Below are 21584 nucleotides of genomic sequence, written 5' to 3'. Positions count from 1 at the left end.
AATTGATCTAATTCTCTTTGTAAAATATCTGTATTTTGTGTTGTTTTGATTGTTCTATATTTTATGCAATCATCTGCAAATAGTCTGACTTTTGTTCTTTCTTTTGCTCTGTACATGCTAAATACAGTATTTCTGTTTTAAAGCAAAAGTAAACGCTTTAAATAAAAAGGTAAATACTTAATTTAGTAATACAAATATTGTTTTTATAACATTATTTTTATTTTAGATCACAAAATCCAGAAGGGATATTGAAACATCAATATCATGATATTTTAGATGTTACAAAGTTCTCATGCACCCTTTCTACAACTATTCACTGCTAATAGTAAGAAAACACAGGAGGCTAATATTCACAGGGGAGGCAACTCACGTGCATAATATTTCAACATTAAAGTGGAAGGTGTTTGTTTCCTTGTTTCTAAACTAATGTTACACAAATATTTGTATTACTAAGTTAAGTGTTTTCTGTCATACAAGCGAATTGCATTTTAAAATATATGTTCGCTTTGTTTTAAAAGAGAAACTAGGCATTTAGTATGTATATAAGTAGAATTTAATTTAAAACAAAATGTATAAGCAGTGTTTCATACTATACGAGTGGGGTTCGGAGGCTCCGCCTGTACATTCATAATTAAACAATCACCCAATAACACCACTAGTTCATTACCATTAATGAATGAATGTTTGCTCATTGTGCATTTTGTCTGTCGGCCTAAGCGTACGAGAAGCAAAAGTAATCCCGAGAATATTCTTTGGCTTTGTAACTGTGTATCCAAGGTCATTACATACAAAACAAGGGAGGTGATACAAGTTTTATGCATTCCTTAACAGGGGAAGTAAAAACTCATACGTTGACTGCTATATTTAAATAGAGTTTTTGCTATTGAATTTTGTATATTTTATATATCATTTTTTCAATTTAATTACAGCTGTACAAAAGTAAACAACAGATGGTGCAGAAAGATAAACATATTTTAAAACAAGGATTAAAAAGCGATTCTTAAAGCGATTTGTATGTCGCCGTTAAGAAGCGCATTAAAGTCCAAATGTTTTGTATTCATATACTCCCGAGGCTTCCCTTTTTTTCATACTTACCTGGCACAGGAGGTACCATGATCAGCAAGGTGGTCCTCCCAGGTCGAGGCTCGTCCATTGCACTTCGGGCGGGCTGAACCCTGCGATCACCCCAAATGTGGGTGACTCGGGTGCGTAATTTTTGCGTATGGGGGACTGCGTTCGCGCTATCCCCTGCCTACAACTATTTAATCTATCTCAATTGGCAGCATTATGTTAATTATATGGTACATTATTTTGGATTGAAAGTTCTCAGGATTACTTTATCTTAGCACAATATAGATGAAGATCTATGTATTTCAATGTGACAAAAAAGGGCTAATAATAACTTTCATTGTTAGTGAGTCCCTGTAATTTGCGGCGGCCCAGTGCCACTTTCTCTCTGATTGTCTCAGATTGTCCCCAGGAGAAGTATGCTTTTGTACTGGAAATTTTTCTGTCCACAGCTTATAAGTTGGTGGTAACTAAAGTTGGTTTTGACTAAAGTAGATATCAACTAGTCGCGTTATTCTTATTATAAGTTAAGTTTTGGCTACAGTTGAGTTTTGTTGTCAACTTGTGTGCTGCAGTGAGTATTTTGTTTCATTTGTTTACCTTATGATCATTTCATTTGTCACCGTGTTTTTAGTTGTTGTGTTTTTTTTTCTAGGCCTTTCAACAAAAGCCATTTCTTTATGCATTTGCATGTAGCTTGGTTAAAGTCCATTATTTGTAATCATCACTATATTATATACCTAGAGGCGTAGCAAGCATAGCATTAAATAACATGTTAGCTTTTTGTTCTTATTTGATTTGAAGAAATTTCTTTTAATCAACCCTAATCCTTTGTTTGCTTTTTTAAAAAATAATAACATCGATATGAAGTATTTCATGATTTTTTATTTATTTATTATAACACCTAGGTATTTCGAAATTGTTTTTTTTTTTTATATTAGTCTGTGTAACTGGTTTGCCATGAATAAGATAAGTGGTATTTATTTAGTTTAGTATGTGACATTTTTCTGGGTGGAGAAAACATGCTATAATTTGATTCCATTCTCTTTGTAAAATATATGTATCTTGTGTTGTTTTCATTGTTCTATATACCGGTATTATGCAATCGTCTGCGAATAATCTGACTTTTGTTCCTGAACTAATGCAATGTGGTAAATCATTTATGTCAATTAAAAATAATAGTGGACCTAAGACTGTTCCTTGAGGTACACCTGAGTTTACTGTTATTGGTGTTAATTTATAGACATTTATTATTACAATTTGTTTTCTCCCTATCAGAAAATCTTTAATCCACTGATGCAATGGACCATCAATGCCAAAATATTTTATTAATTTTTTAAGCAAACTATGGTGGTGAGCCTTGTCAAAAGGTTTGGAAACATCTAGTAAGATAGCATCTATCTGCTCACTATCATCTAAACCTTTTAAAAAATCATCAATTAGTCCTATTAGTCGTATTTCGCATGATCTATATGTAGTGGGGTGGATACTTGTTCAGGCCACACCGATATCCACGTGACCTTTCCCACTAGATGGCGCGTAAAAAGTCAAAAACAACGTGGACACTGTCCGTTCTACCGGCATCTCTTGTCACTGTAGTGTCTGTACGTTACTGGACCTACTTCGTCTTCGCTCCCTTTTTATTGCCTGGTTCTACACCACGTGTTTTCGTAGGGCTGCAGGTAAATACATTTTTACTGTTTCTTATATTAGATTATAATTTTATTTACTAGTTTAGATTGAATAACGCTACCCCGGTTTTCGTCCATGTTGTTGGACTATCCTTATTTTTAGAAGCCAGCATGTAAATGAATTAATTTATTGAATTGCGTACCTGTAGTATACTAGACGAAATAGTTCCTATATAGAATGTTAACTGTCAATCTTGTAAATGTATTTTTACAACCAGTGTGTAGATACTGGCTTTTAAGAAAAAGTGTCTAGTATAGATTTGTTATATTAAATTGTTATAGTTTTTTGTTTTGTAAGGAAAGAGGAAGAGCGAAACTCTTCAAACAATGTATGTTTGTTTTATGTAGAACAACTGATTTATTTTTACAGAACTACTTTGTCATTAATTTTTATAATGTTTCCGATGTTCCATATCCCTCTTATAGAGATGATTAGTTTACACTATAAGATTTTGTTGTTGTTGTTTTTTTATCTAATATTTAGACTTCTATGCTGTGTGTACAACTTGGTCTAGCCATTTAGGCCCATTAATTATGTTAAGTTTATGCCCATGTGTAATTATGTTTTATGTTTGCCTTTGAAAGGTGTACAGATAAACATATCTATATCGGCCTACGAGTTCCTTTCGTGGTTTATTAAGTTCTTCTGTGCCAAACCCACCACATATTCTTCATTAAACCATGTTGGTATGGAGTAATGACATTATGTTTGTCTATGTGGTTTAAGACCTACCTATTATGTGTTTTAGGATTTTACATGTGATACTGGTCTGTAGTTTCCTGGGTCAGATTTTTGTCCTTTTTAAATAGGAAGGGGGTAACATTAGTATCTTTCCAGTCCCTTAGTACTCTGCTCTGGAACACTGGTGCTAGCTCATTGCTTAGTTCTTTGAGTAGTCTAGCTGAAATATCATCAGGTCCATATGCTTTATTCGGTTTGATGTTGGCTGATAGTTTTTGTATTCCCTTTTCTTGTAATTCTATATCTCCTATGTTGTCTGTATTTGGTTCAAATTAAGTAATATGACTTTGTCTCCTGTCAAAGTAGATATCAACTAGTCGCGTTATTCTTATTATAAGTTAAGTTTTGGCTACAGTTGAGTTTTGTTGTCAACTTGTAAGCTGCAGTGAGTATTTTGTTTCATTTGTTTACCTTATGATTATTTCATTTGTCACCGTGTTTTTAGTTGTTGTGTTTTTTTGTTTTTTTTTTATTAGTCCGTGTAACTGGTTTGCCGTGAATAAGATAAGTGGTATTTATTTAGTTTAGTATGTGAATTTTTCTGGGTGAAAAAAAACATGCTACAATTTGATTCCCATTTCTGTAATTGATCTAATTCTCTTTGTAAAATATCTGTATTTTGTGTTGTTTTGATTGTTCTATATTTTATGCAATCATCTGCAAATAGTCTGACTTTTGTTCTTTCTTTTGCTCTGTACATGCTAAATACAGTATTTCTGTTTTAAAGCAAAAGTAAACGCTTTAAATAAAAAGGTAAATACTTAATTTAGTAATACAAATATTGTTTTTATAACATTATTTTTATTTTAGATCACAAAAACCAGAAGGGATATTGAAACATCAATATCATGATATTTTAGATGTTACAAAGTTCTCATGCACCCTTTCTACAACTATTCACTGCTAATAGTAAGAAAACACAGGAGGCTAATATTCACAGGGGAGGCAACTCACGTGCATAATATTTCAACATTAAAGTGGAAGGTGTTTGTTTCCTTGTTTCTAAACTAATGTTACACAAATATTTGTATTACTAAGTTAAGTGTTTTCTGTCATACAAGCGAATTGCATTTTAAAATATATGTTCGCTTTGTTTTAAAAGAGAAACTAGGCATTTAGTATGTATATAAGTAGAATTTAATTTAAAACAAAATGTATAAGCAGTGTTTCATACTATACGAGTGGGGTTCGGAGGCTCCGCCTGTACATTCATAATTAAACAATCACTCAATAACACCACTAGTTCATTACCATTAATGAATGAATGTTTGCTCATTGTGCATTTTGTCTGTCGGCCTAAGCGTACGAGAAGCAAAAGTAATCCCGAGAATATTCTTTGGCTTTGTAACTGTGTATCCAAGGTCATTACATACAAAACAAGGGAGCAGATACAAGTTTTGTGCATTCCTTAACAGGGGAAGTAAAAACTCATACGTTGACTGCTATATTTAAATAGAGTTTTTGCTATTGAATTTTGTATATTTTATATATCATTTTTTCAATTTAATTACAGCTGTACAAAAGTAAACAACAGATGGTGCAGAAAGATAAACATATTTTAAAACAAGGATTAAAAAGCGATTCTTAAAGCGATTTGTATGTCGCCGTTAAGAAGCGCATTAAAGTCCAAATGTTTTGTATTCATATACTCCCGAGGCTTCCCTTTTTTTCATACTTACCTGGCACAGGAGGTACCATGATCAGCAAGGTGGTCCTCCCAGGTCGAGGCTCGTCCATTGCACTTCGGGCGGGCTGAACCCTGCGATCACCCCAAATGTGGGTGACTCGGGTGCGTAATTTTTGCGTATGGGGGACTGCGTTCGCGCTATCCCCTGCCTACAACTATTTAATCTATCTCAATTGGCAGCATTATGTTAATTATATGGTACATTATTTTGGATTGAAAGTTCTCAGGATTACTTTATCTTAGCACAATATAGATGAAGATCTATGTATTTCAATGTGACAAAAAAGGGCTAATAATAACTTTCATTGTTAGTGAGTCCCTGTAATTTGCGGCGGCCCAGTGCCACTTTCTCTCTGATTGTCTCAGATTGTCCCCAGGAGAAGTATGCTTTTGTACTGGAAATTTTTCTGTCCACAGCTTATAAGTTGGTGGTAACTAAAGTTGGTTTTGACTAAAGTAGATATCAACTAGTCGCGTTATTCTTATTATAAGTTAAGTTTTGGCTACAGTTGAGTTTTGTTGTCAACTTGTGTGCTGCAGTGAGTATTTTGTTTCATTTGTTTACCTTATGATCATTTCATTTGTCACCGTGTTTTTAGTTGTTGTGTTTTTTTTCTAGGCCTTTCAACAAAAGCCATTTCTTTATGCATTTGCATGTAGCTTGGTTAAAGTCCATTATTTGTAATCATCACTATATTATATACCTAGAGGCGTAGCAAGCATAGCATTAAATAACATGTTAGCTTTTTGTTCTTATTTGATTTGAAGAAATTTCTTTTAATCAACCCTAATCCTTTGTTTGCTTTTTTAAAAAATAATAACATCGATATGAAGTATTTCATGATTTTTTATTTATTTATTATAACACCTAGGTATTTCGAAATTGTTTTTTTTTTTTTTATATTAGTCTGTGTAACTGGTTTGCCATGAATAAGATAAGTGGTATTTATTTAGTTTAGTATGTGACATTTTTCTGGGTGGAGAAAACATGCTATAATTTGATTCCATTCTCTTTGTAAAATATATGTATCTTGTGTTGTTTTCATTGTTCTATATACCGGTATTATGCAATCGTCTGCGAATAATCTGACTTTTGTTCCTGAACTAATGCAATGTGGTAAATCATTTATGTCAATTAAAAATAATAGTGGACCTAAGACTGTTCCTTGAGGTACACCTGAGTTTACTGTTATTGGTGTTAATTTATAGACATTTATTATTACAATTTGTTTTCTCCCTATCAGAAAATCTTTAATCCACTGATGCAATGGACCATCAATGCCAAAATATTTTATTAATTTTTTAAGCAAACTATGGTGGTGAGCCTTGTCAAAAGGTTTGGAAACATCTAGTAAGATAGCATCTATCTGCTCACTATCATCTAAACCTTTTAAAAAATCATCAATTAGTCCTATTAGTCGTATTTCGCATGATCTATATGTAGTGGGGTGGATACTTGTTCAGGCCACACCGATATCCACGTGACCTTTCCCACTAGATGGCGCGTAAAAAGTCAAAAACAACGTGGACACTGTCCGTTCTACCGGCATCTCTTGTCACTGTAGTGTCTGTACGTTACTGGACCTACTTCGTCTTCGCTCCCTTTTTATTGCCTGGTTCTACACCACGTGTTTTCGTAGGGCTGCAGGTAAATACATTTTTACTGTTTCTTATATTAGATTATAATTTTATTTACTAGTTTAGATTGAATAACGCTACCCCGGTTTTCGTCCATGTTGTTGGACTATCCTTATTTTTAGAAGCCAGCATGTAAATGAATTAATTTATTGAATTGCGTACCTGTAGTATACTAGACGAAATAGTTCCTATATAGAATGTTAACTGTCAATCTTGTAAATGTATTTTTACAACCAGTGTGTAGATACTGGCTTTTAAGAAAAAGTGTCTAGTATAGATTTGTTATATTAAATTGTTATAGTTTTTTGTTTTGTAAGGAAAGAGGAAGAGCAAAACTCTTCAAACAATGTATGTTTGTTTTATGTAGAACAACTGATTTATTTTTAGAGAACTACTTTGTCATTAATTTTTATAATGTTTCCGATGTTCCATATCCCTCTTATAGAGATGATTAGTTTACACTATAAGATTTTGTTGTTGTTGTTTTTTTATCTAATATTTAGACTTCTATGCTGTGTGTACAACTTGGTCTAGCCATTTAGGCCCATTAATTATGTTAAGTTTATGCCCATGTGTAATTATGTTTTATGTTTGCCTTTGAAAGGTGTACAGATAAACATATCTATATCGGCCTACGAGTTCCTTTCGTGGTTTATTAAGTTCTTCTGTGCCAAACCCACCACATATTCTTCATTAAACCATGTTGGTATGGAGTAATGACATTATGTTTGTCTATGTGGTTTAAGACCTACCTATTATGTGTTTTAGGATTTTACATGTGATACTGGTCTGTAGTTTCCTGGGTCAGATTTTTGTCCTTTTTAAATAGGAAGGGGGTAACATTAGTATCTTTCCAGTCCCTTAGTACTCTGCTCTGGAACACTGGTGCTAGCTCATTGCTTAGTTCTTTGAGTAGTCTAGCTGAAATATCATCAGGTCCATATGCTTTATTCGGTTTGATGTTGGCTGATAGTTTTTGTATTCCCTTTTCTTGTAATTCTATATCTCCTATGTTGTCTGTATTTGGTTCAAATTAAGTAATATGTCTTTGTCTCCTGTCAAAGTAGATATCAACTAGTCGCGTTATTCTTATTATAAGTTAAGTTTTGGCTACAGTTGAGTTTTGTTGTCAACTTGTAAGCTGCAGTGAATATTTTGTTTCATTTGTTTACCTTATGATTATTTCATTTGTCACCGTGTTTTTAGTTGTTGTGTTTTTTTGTTTTTTTTTATTAGTCCGTGTAACTGGTTTGACGTGAATAAGATAAGTGGTATTTATTTAGTTTAGTATGTGAATTTTTCTGGGTGAAAAAAACATGCTACAATTTGATTCCCATTTCTGTAATTGATCTAATTCTCTTTGTAAAATATCTGTATTTTGTGTTGTTTTGATTGTTCTATATTTTATGCAATCATCTGCAAATAGTCTGACTTTTGTTCTTTCTTTTGCTCTGTACATGCTAAATACAGTATTTCTGTTTTAAAGCAAAAGTAAACGCTTTAAATAAAAAGGTAAATACTTAATTTAGTAATACAAATATTGTTTTTATAACATTATTTTTATTTTAGATCACAAAAACCAGAAGGGATATTGAAACATCAATATCATGATATTTTAGATGTTACAAAGTTCTCATGCACCCTTTCTACAACTATTCACTGCTAATAGTAAGAAAACACAGGAGGCTAATATTCACAGGGGAGGCAACTCACGTGCATAATATTTCAACATTAAAGTGGAAGGTGTTTGTTTCCTTGTTTCTAAACTAATGTTACACAAATATTTGTATTACTAAGTTAAGTGTTTTCTGTCATACAAGCGAATTGCATTTTAAAATATATGTTCGCTTTGTTTTAAAAGAGAAACTAGGCATTTAGTATGTATATAAGTAGAATTTAATTTAAAACAAAATGTATAAGCAGTGTTTCATACTATACGAGTGGGGTTCGGAGGCTCCGCCTGTAAATTCATAATTAAACAATCACCCAATAACACCACTAGTTCATTACCATTAATGAATGAATGTTTGCTCATTGTGCATTTTGTCTGTCGGCCTAAGCGTACGAGAAGCAAAAGTAATCCCGAGAATATTCTTTGGCTTTGTAACTGTGTATCCAAGGTCATTACATACAAAACAAGGGAGGTGATACAAGTTTTGTGCATTCCTTAACAGGGGAAGTAAAAACTCATACGTTGACTGCTATATTTAAATAGAGTTTTTGCTATTGAATTTTGTATATTTTATATATCATTTTTTCAATTTAATTACAGCTGTACAAAAGTAAACAACAGATGGTGCAGAAAGATAAACATATTTTAAAACAAGGATTAAAAAGCGATTCTTAAAGCGATTTGTATGTCGCCGTTAAGAAGCGCATTAAAGTCCAAATGTTTTGTATTCATATACTCCCGAGGCTTCCCTTTTTTTCATACTTACCTGGCACAGGAGGTACCATGATCAGCAAGGTGGTCCTCCCAGGTCGAGGCTCGTCCATTGCACTTCGGGCGGGCTGAACCCTGCGATCACCCCAAATGTGGGTGACTCGGGTGCGTAATTTTTGCGTATGGGGGACTGCGTTCGCGCTATCCCCTGCCTACAACTATTTAATCTATCTCAATTGGCAGCATTATGTTAATTATATGGTACATTATTTTGGATTGAAAGTTCTCAGGATTACTTTATCTTAGCACAATATAGATGAAGATCTATGTATTTCAATGTGACAAAAAAGGGCTAATAATAACTTTCATTGTTAGTGAGTCCCTGTAATTTGCGGCGGCCCAGTGCCACTTTCTCTCTGATTGTCTTAGATTGTCCCCAGGAGAAGTATGCTTTTGTACTGGAAATTTTTTCTGTCCACAGCTTATAAGTTGGTGGTAACTAAAGTTGGTTTTGACTAAAGTAGATATCAACTAGTCGCGTTATTCTTATTATAAGTTAAGTTTTGGCTACAGTTGAGTTTTGTTGTCAACTTGTGTGCTGCAGTGAGTATTTTGTTTCATTTGTTTACCTTATGATCATTTCATTTGTCACCGTGTTTTTAGTTGTTGTGTTTTTTTTCTAGGCCTTTCAACAAAAGCCATTTCTTTATGCATTTGCATGTAGCTTGGTTAAAGTCCATTATTTGTAATCATCACTATATTATATACCTAGAGGCGTAGCAAGCATAGCATTAAATAACATGTTAGCTTTTTGTTCTTATTTGATTTGAAGAAATTTCTTTTAATCAACCCTAATCCTTTGTTTGCTTTTTTAAAAAATAATAACATCGATATGAAGTATTTCATGATTTTTTATTTATTTATTATAACACCTAGGTATTTCGAAATTGTTTTTTTTTTTTTTATATTAGTCTGTGTAACTGGTTTGCCATGAATAAGATAAGTGGTATTTATTTAGTTTAGTATGTGACATTTTTCTGGGTGGAGAAAACATGCTATAATTTGATTCCATTCTCTTTGTAAAATATATGTATCTTGTGTTGTTTTCATTGTTCTATATACCGGTATTATGCAATCGTCTGCGAATAATCTGACTTTTGTTCCTGAACTAATGCAATGTGGTAAATCATTTATGTCAATTAAAAATAATAGTGGACCTAAGACTGTTCCTTGAGGTACACCTGAGTTTACTGTTATTGGTGTTAATTTATAGACATTTATTATTACAATTTGTTTTCTCCCTATCAGAAAATCTTTAATCCACTGATGCAATGGACCATCAATGCCAAAATATTTTATTAATTTTTTAAGCAAACTATGGTGGTGAGCCTTGTCAAAAGGTTTGGAAACATCTAGTAAGATAGCATCTATCTGCTCACTATCATCTAAACCTTTTGAAAAATCATCAATTAGTCCTATTAGTCGTGTTTCGCATGATCTATATGTAGTGGGGCGGATACTTGTTCAGGCCACACCGATATCCACGTGACCTTTCCCACTAGATGGCGCGTAAAAAGTCAAAAACAACGTGGACACTGTCCGTTCTACCGGCATCTCTTGTCACTGTAGTGTCTGTACGTTACTGGACCTACTTCGTCTTCGCTCCCTTTTTATTGCCTGGTTCTACACCACGTGTTTTCGTAGGGCTGCAGGTAAATACATTTTTACTGTTTCTTATATTAGATTATAATTTTATTTACTAGTTTAGATTGAATAACGCTACCCCGGTTTTCGTCCATGTTGTTGGACTATCCTTATTTTTAGAAGCCAGCATGTAAATGAATTAATTTATTGAATTGCGTACCTGTAGTATACTAGACGAAATAGTTCCTATATAGAATGTTAACTGTCAATCTTGTAAATGTATTTTTACAACCAGTGTGTAGATACTGGCTTTTAAGAAAAAGTGTCTAGTATAGATTTGTTATATTAAATTGTTATAGTTTTTTGTTTTGTAAGGAAAGAGGAAGAGCGAAACTCTTCAAACAATGTATGTTTGTTTTATGTAGAACAACTGATTTATTTTTACAGAACTACTTTGTCATTAATTTTTATAATGTTTCCGATGTTCCATATCCCTCTTATAGAGATGATTAGTTTACACTATAAGATTTTGTTGTTGTTGTTTTTTTATCTAATATTTAGACTTCTATGCTGTGTGTACAACTTGGTCTAGCCATTTAGGCCCATTAATTATGTTAAGTTTATGCCCATGTGTAATTATGTTTTATGTTTGCCTTTGAAAGGTGTACAGATAAACATATCTATATCGGCCTACGAGTTCCTTTCGTGGTTTATTAAGTTCTTCTGTGCCAAACCCACCACATATTCTTCATTAAACCATGTTGGTATGGAGTAATGACATTATGTTTGTCTATGTGGTTTAAGACCTACCTATTATGTGTTTTAGGATTTTACATGTGATACTGGTCTGTAGTTTCCTGGGTCAGATTTTTGTCCTTTTTAAATAGGAAGGGGGTAACATTAGTATCTTTCCAGTCCCTTAGTACTCTGCTCTGGAACACTGGTGCTAGCTCATTGCTTAGTTCTTTGAGTAGTCTAGCTGAAATATCATCAGGTCCATATGCTTTATTCGGTTTGATGTTGGCTGATAGTTTTTGTATTCCCTTTTCTTGTAATTCTATATCTCCTATGTTGTCTGTATTTGGTTCAAATTAAGTAATATGTCTTTGTCTCCTGTCAAAGTAGATATCAACTAGTCGCGTTATTCTTATTATAAGTTAAGTTTTGGCTACAGTTGAGTTTTGTTGTCAACTTGTAAGCTGCAGTGAATATTTTGTTTCATTTGTTTACCTTATGATTATTTCATTTGTCACCGTGTTTTTAGTTGTTGTGTTTTTTTGTTTTTTTTTATTAGTCCGTGTAACTGGTTTGACGTGAATAAGATAAGTGGTATTTATTTAGTTTAGTATGTGAATTTTTCTGGGTGAAAAAAACATGCTACAATTTGATTCCCATTTCTGTAATTGATCTAATTCTCTTTGTAAAATATCTGTATTTTGTGTTGTTTTGATTGTTCTATATTTTATGCAATCATCTGCAAATAGTCTGACTTTTGTTCTTTCTTTTGCTCTGTACATGCTAAATACAGTATTTCTGTTTTAAAGCAAAAGTAAACGCTTTAAATAAAAAGGTAAATACTTAATTTAGTAATACAAATATTGTTTTTATAACATTATTTTTATTTTAGATCACAAAAACCAGAAGGGATATTGAAACATCAATATCATGATATTTTAGATGTTACAAAGTTCTCATGCACCCTTTCTACAACTATTCACTGCTAATAGTAAGAAAACACAGGAGGCTAATATTCACAGGGGAGGCAACTCACGTGCATAATATTTCAACATTAAAGTGGAAGGTGTTTGTTTCCTTGTTTCTAAACTAATGTTACACAAATATTTGTATTACTAAGTTAAGTGTTTTCTGTCATACAAGCGAATTGCATTTTAAAATATATGTTCGCTTTGTTTTAAAAGAGAAACTAGGCATTTAGTATGTATATAAGTAGAATTTAATTTAAAACAAAATGTATAAGCAGTGTTTCATACTATACGAGTGGGGTTCGGAGGCTCCGCCTGTACATTCATAATTAAACAATCACCCAATAACACCACTAGTTCATTACCATTAATGAATGAATGTTTGCTCATTGTGCATTTTGTCTGTCGGCCTAAGCGTACGAGAAGCAAAAGTAATCCCGAGAATATTCTTTGGCTTTGTAACTGTGTATCCAAGGTCATTACATACAAAACAAGGGAGGTGATACAAGTTTTGTGCATTCCTTAACAGGGGAAGTAAAAACTCATACGTTGACTGCTATATTTAAATAGAGTTTTTGCTATTGAATTTTGTATATTTTATATATCATTTTTTCAATTTAATTACAGCTGTACAAAAGTAAACAACAGATGGTGCAGAAAGATAAACATATTTTAAAACAAGGATTAAAAAGCGATTCTTAAAGCGATTTGTATGTCGCCGTTAAGAAGCGCATTAAAGTCCAAATGTTTTGTATTCATATACTCCCGAGGCTTCCCTTTTTTTCATACTTACCTGGCACAGGAGGTACCATGATCAGCAAGGTGGTCCTCCCAGGTCGAGGCTCGTCCATTGCACTTCGGGCGGGCTGAACCCTGCGATCACCCCAAATGTGGGTGACTCGGGTGCGTAATTTTTGCGTATGGGGGACTGCGTTCGCGCTATCCCCTGCCTACAACTATTTAATCTATCTCAATTGGCAGCATTATGTTAATTATATGGTACATTATTTTGGATTGAAAGTTCTCAGGATTACTTTATCTTAGCACAATATAGATGAAGATCTATGTATTTCAATGTGACAAAAAAGGGCTAATAATAACTTTCATTGTTAGTGAGTCCCTGTAATTTGCGGCGGCCCAGTGCCACTTTCTCTCTGATTGTCTCAGATTGTCCCCAGGAGAAGTATGCTTTTGTACTGGAAATTTTTCTGTCCACAGCTTATAAGTTGGTGGTAACTAAAGTTGGTTTTGACTAAAGTAGATATCAACTAGTCGCGTTATTCTTATTATAAGTTAAGTTTTGGCTACAGTTGAGTTTTGTTGTCAACTTGTGTGCTGCAGTGAGTATTTTGTTTCATTTGTTTACCTTATGATCATTTCATTTGTCACCGTGTTTTTAGTTGTTGTGTTTTTTTTCTAGGCCTTTCAACAAAAGCCATTTCTTTATGCATTTGCATGTAGCTTGGTTAAAGTCCATTATTTGTAATCATCACTATATTATATACCTAGAGGCGTAGCAAGCATAGCATTAAATAACATGTTAGCTTTTTGTTCTTATTTGATTTGAAGAAATTTCTTTTAATCAACCCTAATCCTTTGTTTGCTTTTTTAAAAAATAATAACATCGATATGAAGTATTTCATGATTTTTTATTTATTTATTATAACACCTAGGTATTTCGAAATTGTTTTTTTTTTTTTATATTAGTCTGTGTAACTGGTTTGCCATGAATAAGATAAGTGGTATTTATTTAGTTTAGTATGTGACATTTTTCTGGGTGGAGAAAACATGCTATAATTTGATTCCATTCTCTTTGTAAAATATATGTATCTTGTGTTGTTTTCATTGTTCTATATACCGGTATTATGCAATCGTCTGCGAATAATCTGACTTTTGTTCCTGAACTAATGCAATGTGGTAAATCATTTATGTCAATTAAAAATAATAGTGGACCTAAGACTGTTCCTTGAGGTACACCTGAGTTTACTGTTATTGGTGTTAATTTATAGACATTTATTATTACAATTTGTTTTCTCCCTATCAGAAAATCTTTAATCCACTGATGCAATGGACCATCAATGCCAAAATATTTTATTAATTTTTTAAGCAAACTATGGTGGTGAGCCTTGTCAAAAGGTTTGGAAACATCTAGTAAGATAGCATCTATCTGCTCACTATCATCTAAACCTTTTGAAAAATGATCAATTAGTCCTATTAGTCGTGTTTCGCATGATCTATATGTAGTGGGGCGGATACTTGTTCAGGCCACACCGATATCCACGTGACCTTTCCCACTAGATGGCGCGTAAAAAGTCAAAAACAACGTGGACACTGTCCGTTCTACCGGCATCTCTTGTCACTGTAGTGTCTGTACGTTACTGGACCTACTTCGTCTTCGCTCCCTTTTTATTGCCTGGTTCTACACCACGTGTTTTCGTAGGGCTGCAGGTAAATACATTTTTACTGTTTCTTATATTAGATTATAATTTTATTTACTAGTTTAGATTGAATAACGCTACCCCGGTTTTCGTCCATGTTGTTGGACTATCCTTATTTTTAGAAGCCAGCATGTAAATGAATTAATTTATTGAATTGCGTACCTGTAGTATACTAGACGAAATAGTTCCTATATAGAATGTTAACTGTCAATCTTGTAAATGTATTTTTACAACCAGTGTGTAGATACTGGCTTTTAAGAAAAAGTGTCTAGTATAGATTTGTTATATTAAATTGTTATAGTTTTTTGTTTTGTAAGGAAAGAGGAAGAGCGAAACTCTTCAAACAATGTATGTTTGTTTTATGTAGAACAACTGATTTATTTTTAGAGAACTACTTTGTCATTAATTTTTATAATGTTTCCGATGTTCCATATCCCTCTTATAGAGATGATTAGTTTACACTATAAGATTTTGTTGTTGTTGTTTTTTTATCTAATATTTAGACTTCTATGCTGTGTGTACAACTTGGTCTAGCCATTTAGGCCCATTAATTATGTTAAGTTTATGCCCATGTGTAATTATGTTTTATGTTTGCCTTTGAAAGGTGTACAGATAAACATATCTATATCGGCCTACGAGTTCCTTTCGTGGTTTATTAAGTTCTTCTGTGCCAAACCCACCACATATTCTTCATTAAACCATGTTGGTATGGAGTAATGACATTATGTTTGTCTATGTGGTTTAAGACCTACCTATTATGTGTTTTAGGATTTTACATGTGATACTGGTCTGTAGTTTCCTGGGTCAGATTTTTGTCCTTTTTAAATAGGAAGGGGGTAACATTAGTATCTTTCCAGTCCCTTAGTACTCTGCTCTGGAACACTGGTGCTAGCTCATTGCTTAGTTCTTTGAGTAGTCTAGCTGAAATATCATCAGGTCCATATGCTTTATTCGGTTTGATGTTGGCTGATAGTTTTTGTATTCCCTTTTCTTGTAATTCTATATCTCCTATGTTGTCTGTATTTGGTTCAAATTAAGTAATATGTCTTTGTCTCCTGTCAAAGTAGATATCAACTAGTCGCGTTATTCTTATTATAAGTTAAGTTTTGGCTACAGTTGAGTTTTGTTGTCAACTTGTAAGCTGCAGTGAGTATTTTGTTTCATTTGTTTACCTTATGATTATTTCATTTGTCACCGTGTTTTTAGTTGTTGTGTTTTTTTGTTTTTTTTTTATTAGTCCGTGTAACTGGTTTGACGTGAATAAGATAAGTGGTATTTATTTAGTTTAGTATGTGAATTTTTCTGGGTGAAAAAAACATGCTACAATTTGATTCCCATTTCTGTAATTGATCTAATTCTCTTTGTAAAATATCTGTATTTTGTGTTGTTTTGATTGTTCTATATTTTATGCAATCATCTGCAAATAGTCTGACTTTTGTTCTTTCTTTTGCTCTGTACATGCTAAATACAGTATTTCTGTTTTAAAGCAAAAGTAAACGCTTTAAATAAAAAGGTAAATACTTAATTTAGTAATACAAATATTGTTTTTATAACATTATTTTTATTTTAGATCACAAAAACCAGAAGGGATATTGAAACATCAATATCATGATATTTTAGATGTTACAAAGTTCTCATGCACCCTTTCTACAACTATTCACTGCTAATAGTAAGAAAACACAGGAGGCTAATATTCACAGGGGAGGCAACTCACGTGCATAATATTTCAACATTAAAGTGGAAGGTGTTTGTTTCCTTGTTTCTAAACTAATGTTACACAAATATTTGTATTACTAAGTTAAGTGTTTTCTGTCATACAAGCGAATTGCATTTTAAAATATATGTTCGCTTTGTTTTAAAAGAGAAACTAGGCATTTAGTATGTATATAAGTAGAATTTAATTTAAAACAAAATGTATAAGCAGTGTTTCATACTATACGAGTGGGGTTCGGAGGCTCCGCCTTTACATCCATAATTAAACAATCACCCAATAACACCACTAGTTCATTACCATTAATGAATGAATGTTTGCTCATTGTGCATTTTGTCTGTCGGCCTAAGCGTACGAGAAGCAAAAGTAATCCCGAGAATATTCTTTGGCTTTGTAACTGTGTATCCAAGGTCATTACATACAAAACAAGGGAGGTGATACAAGTTTTGTGCATTCCTTAACAGGGGAAGTAAAAACTCATACGTTGACTGCTATATTTAAATAGAGTTTTTGCTATTGAATTTTGTATATTTTATATATCATTTTTTCAATTTAATTACAGCTGTACAAAAGTAAACAACAGATGGTGCAGAAAGATAAACATATTTTAAAACAAGGATTAAAAAGCGATTCTTAAAGCGATTTGTATGTCGCCGTTAAGAAGCGCATTAAAGTCCAAATGTTTTGTATTCATATACTCCCGAGGCTTCCCTTTTTTTCATACTTACCTGGCACAGGAGGTACCATGATCAGCAAGGTGGTCCTCCCAGGTCGAGGCTCGTCCATTGCACTTCGGGCGGGCTGAACCCTGCGATCACCCCAAATGTGGGTGACTCGGGTGCGTAATTTTTGCGTATGGGGGACTGCGTTCGCGCTATCCCCTGCCTACAACTATTTAATCTATCTCAATTGGCAGCATTATGTTAATTATATGGTACATTATTTTGGATTGAAAGTTCTCAGGATTACTTTATCTTAGCACAATATAGATGAAGATCTATGTATTTCAATGTGACAAAAAAGGGCTAATAATAACTTTCATTGTTAGTGAGTCCCTGTAATTTGCGGCGGCCCAGTGCCACTTTCTCTCTGATTGTCTCAGATTGTCCCCAGGAGAAGTATGCTTTTGTACTGGAAATTTTTCTGTCCACAGCTTATAAGTTGGTGGTAACTAAAGTTGGTTTTGACTAAAGTAGATATCAACTAGTCGCGTTATTCTTATTATAAGTTAAGTTTTGGCTACAGTTGAGTTTTGTTGTCAACTTGTGTGCTGCAGTGAGTATTTTGTTTCATTTGTTTACCTTATGATCATTTCATTTGTCACCGTGTTTTTAGTTGTTGTGTTTTTTTTCTAGGCCTTTCAACAAAAGCCATTTCTTTATGCATTTGCATGTAGCTTGGTTAAAGTCCATTATTTGTAATCATCACTATATTATATACCTAGAGGCGTAGCAAGCATAGCATTAAATAACATGTTAGCTTTTTGTTCTTATTTGATTTGAAGAAATTTCTTTTAATCAACCCTAATCCTTTGTTTGCTTTTTTAAAAAATAATAACATCGATATGAAGTATTTCATGATTTTTTATTTATTTATTATAACACCTAGGTATTTCGAAATTGTTTTTTTTTTTTTATATTAGTCTGTGTAACTGGTTTGCCATGAATAAGATAAGTGGTATTTATTTAGTTTAGTATGTGACATTTTTCTGGGTGGAGAAAACATGCTATAATTTGATTCCATTCTCTTTGTAAAATATATGTATCTTGTGTTGTTTTCATTGTTCTATATACCGGTATTATGCAATCGTCTGCGAATAATCTGACTTTTGTTCCTGAACTAATGCAATGTGGTAAATCATTTATGTCAATTAAAAATAATAGTGGACCTAAGACTGTTCCTTGAGGTACACCTGAGTTTACTGTTATTGGTGTTAATTTATAGACATTTATTATTACAATTTGTTTTCTCCCTATCAGAAAATCTTTAATCCACTGATGCAATGGACCATCAATGCCAAAATATTTTATTAATTTTTTAAGCAAACTATGGTGGTGAGCCTTGTCAAAAGGTTTGGAAACATCTAGTAAGATAGCATCTATCTGCTCACTATCATCTAAACCTTTTGAAAAATCATCAATTAGTCCTATTAGTCGTGTTTCGCATGATCTATATGTAGTGGGGCGGATACTTGTTCAGGCCACACCGATATCCACGTGACCTTTCCCACTAGATGGCGCGTAAAAAGTCAAAAACAACGTGGACACTGTCCGTTCTACCGGCATCTCTTGTCACTGTAGTGTCTGTACGTTACTGGACCTACTTCGTCTTCGCTCCCTTTTTATTGCCTGGTTCTACACCACGTGTTTTCGTAGGGCTGCAGGTAAATACATTTTTACTGTTTCTTATATTAGATTATAATTTTATTTACTAGTTTAGATTGAATAACGCTACCCCGGTTTTCGTCCATGTTGTTGGACTATCCTTATTTTTAGAAGCCAGCATGTAAATGAATTAATTTATTGAATTGCGTACCTGTAGTATACTAGACGAAATAGTTCCTATATAGAATGTTAACTGTCAATCTTGTAAATGTATTTTTACAACCAGTGTGTAGATACTGGCTTTTAAGAAAAAGTGTCTAGTATAGATTTGTTATATTAAATTGTTATAGTTTTTTGTTTTGTAAGGAAAGAGGAAGAGCGAAACTCTTCAAACAATGTATGTTTGTTTTATGTAGAACAACTGATTTATTTTTAGAGAACTACTTTGTCATTAATTTTTATAATGTTTCCGATGTTCCATATCCCTCTTATAGAGATGATTAGTTTACACTATAAGATTTTGTTGTTGTTGTTTTTTTATCTAATATTTAGACTTCTATGCTGTGTGTACAACTTGGTCTAGCCATTTAGGCCCATTAATTATGTTAAGTTTATGCCCATGTGTAATTATGTTTTATGTTTGCCTTTGAAAGGTGTACAGATAAACATATCTATATCGGCCTACGAGTTCCTTTCGTGGTTTATTAAGTTCTTCTGTGCCAAACCCACCACATATTCTTCATTAAACCATGTTGGTATGGAGTAATGACATTATGTTTGTCTATGTGGTTTAAGACCTACCTATTATGTGTTTTAGGATTTTACATGTGATACTGGTCTGTAGTTGCTGTGTGTACAACTTGGTCTAGCCATTTAGGCCCATTAATTATGTTAAGTTTATGCCCATGTGTAATTATGTTTTATGTTTGCCTTTGAAAGGTGTACAGATAAACATATATCGGCCTACGAGTTCCTTTCGTGGTTTATTAAGTTCTTCTGTGCCAAACCCACCACATATTCTTCATTAAACCATGTTGGTATGGAGTAATGACATTATGTTTGTCTATGTGGTTTAAGACCTACCTATTCCCCTTCGTACACGGTGTGTACATATGTACACATGACTTTAAAATGATTTTTTTTCACATGAAAAGTTGTGGACAAGTTTTTAAACACCGGAAATAAATTTATCGACCTCTTCTTTGTTTATTATACACCGTATTTTACACAGAAAGGAAGCGAATATTTTTTAATTTGAACTTGAATCCAGTTCGTCAAATAGCCCGATTTGTTAAGTAAATTCCTAGGCCTAATTTTCTTACTAAAACTATTCTCTTCGATATAAATCATATTAAATATTGTAGTTAAGATGTACGTTATTAATATGTTACCATTTGAAATATATAAAGATTAATATATTGTCCTAAATAATTTTGTGAATAGTGATGTGTACAAATGTTCACAGCGTGTCTCACTTGAGTAAAAAAAACCATGATCGATAATTGGTGTTACGACTGTGTCCTTTTAGATTCTATTCTAGATCTATAGAATTAAGATCCAAATCTACTAGATTTTTACAAATAGTAACAATTCTACTGGTGTTTATTTAAATATTTCGAAGCATAGATTATAGATTTATTAGATTTATTTCTAAATATAGTCTAGATCTAAAAATAGATCTAAAAGATCTTTGGTACATTTTAAATGTTAGATTTAGAGATCTCATTTCATTTTCTTGTATGTTTCTGTTTAGTTTTTCAAACTTTGAATCAAAGTATTTGTTTTAGATTAGAATTTGGATTTAAAGACTAGATCTAAAATCAACTAGATTTAATTAATGTATAATTTAATAAGCTAAAAAAAGGTTAAGTGTAAAAGTAGTCTCTAGACTTAAAATTAAATTTCTTTGCGTGTCCATTGCAGCAATATATTTGATCAATTATGTAGGCCCTAAATGATCATTTATACACATAATTTAAAAAGTAAGATTATTAAATATAAATTATAAGTTTTATATATTACATCTGTTCATTTTTGTTTTATTGTTTTTATTTCAGAAAACACCCTATTAGATCTTTCTGTTGAGGATGTGTTACAACAGAACACTGCCTAACTCACTGCCTGGTTGTATGATGATCATCTGTTCGAAACCTGTCCGGTTCCATCCCTGCTGTCCTTCAAGAGATTTAGGCTAGGACGAAATATTACTACTTAATAATCTTCATGACCACACACAGTGACATCTAACTGTGAGATCTTTATTACAACAGATCGCTGCCTCGTCATTTGGTTTCGAAATGCCATCATGATGGGCACTTTTTTTTAATCCTGCACAATTCCATCGCCCTGCTGTGTCCTGCAGGGTTTTGTACTAAGATGTAATATTACTACTTAGAATACCATGTCTCCCCCCAGAGGCAATCTACTGTTGAGGACTTATATTACAACGGATCACTGCCTTCGTTCTGTATGGGCTTCGAAGTGTCGTCTTAAATGTCACCTGTTCAAACCCTGCCAATGACTGTCCCCTGCTGGCCTGCAGGAGGTTTGTGCCA

At 33.0% G+C, this 21584-nt stretch overlaps 5 non-coding genes across 5 annotated transcripts; all 5 read left to right on the top strand.

Moving 5' to 3' along the window:
• The first annotated feature begins 1087 nt into the window (after nt 1-1087).
• Nucleotides 1088-1251, top strand: LOC129923521 (U1 spliceosomal RNA). Its single transcript, XR_008775489.1, has one exon. It is a non-coding gene; the product is annotated as a U1 spliceosomal RNA (small nuclear RNA).
• A 3921-nt stretch (nt 1252-5172) lies between these two features.
• On the top strand, nt 5173-5336 carry LOC129923534 (U1 spliceosomal RNA). Its single transcript, XR_008775502.1, has one exon. It is a non-coding gene; the product is annotated as a U1 spliceosomal RNA (small nuclear RNA).
• A 3920-nt stretch (nt 5337-9256) lies between these two features.
• Nucleotides 9257-9420, top strand: LOC129923533 (U1 spliceosomal RNA). The gene has a single exon (XR_008775501.1). It is a non-coding gene; the product is annotated as a U1 spliceosomal RNA (small nuclear RNA).
• A 3921-nt stretch (nt 9421-13341) lies between these two features.
• On the top strand, nt 13342-13505 carry LOC129923532 (U1 spliceosomal RNA). Its single transcript, XR_008775500.1, has one exon. It is a non-coding gene; the product is annotated as a U1 spliceosomal RNA (small nuclear RNA).
• Nucleotides 13506-17425: 3920 nt separating this feature from the next.
• On the top strand, nt 17426-17589 carry LOC129923531 (U1 spliceosomal RNA). The gene has a single exon (XR_008775499.1). It is a non-coding gene; the product is annotated as a U1 spliceosomal RNA (small nuclear RNA).
• The last annotated feature ends 3995 nt before the right edge of the window (nt 17590-21584 follow it).

Source organism: Biomphalaria glabrata, chromosome 16 (assembly GCF_947242115.1).
Source record: "Biomphalaria glabrata chromosome 16, xgBioGlab47.1, whole genome shotgun sequence".
NCBI classification, from domain to species: Eukaryota; Metazoa; Mollusca; class Gastropoda; family Planorbidae; genus Biomphalaria; species Biomphalaria glabrata.
This window is presented reverse-complemented; position numbering and strand designations above follow the sequence as displayed.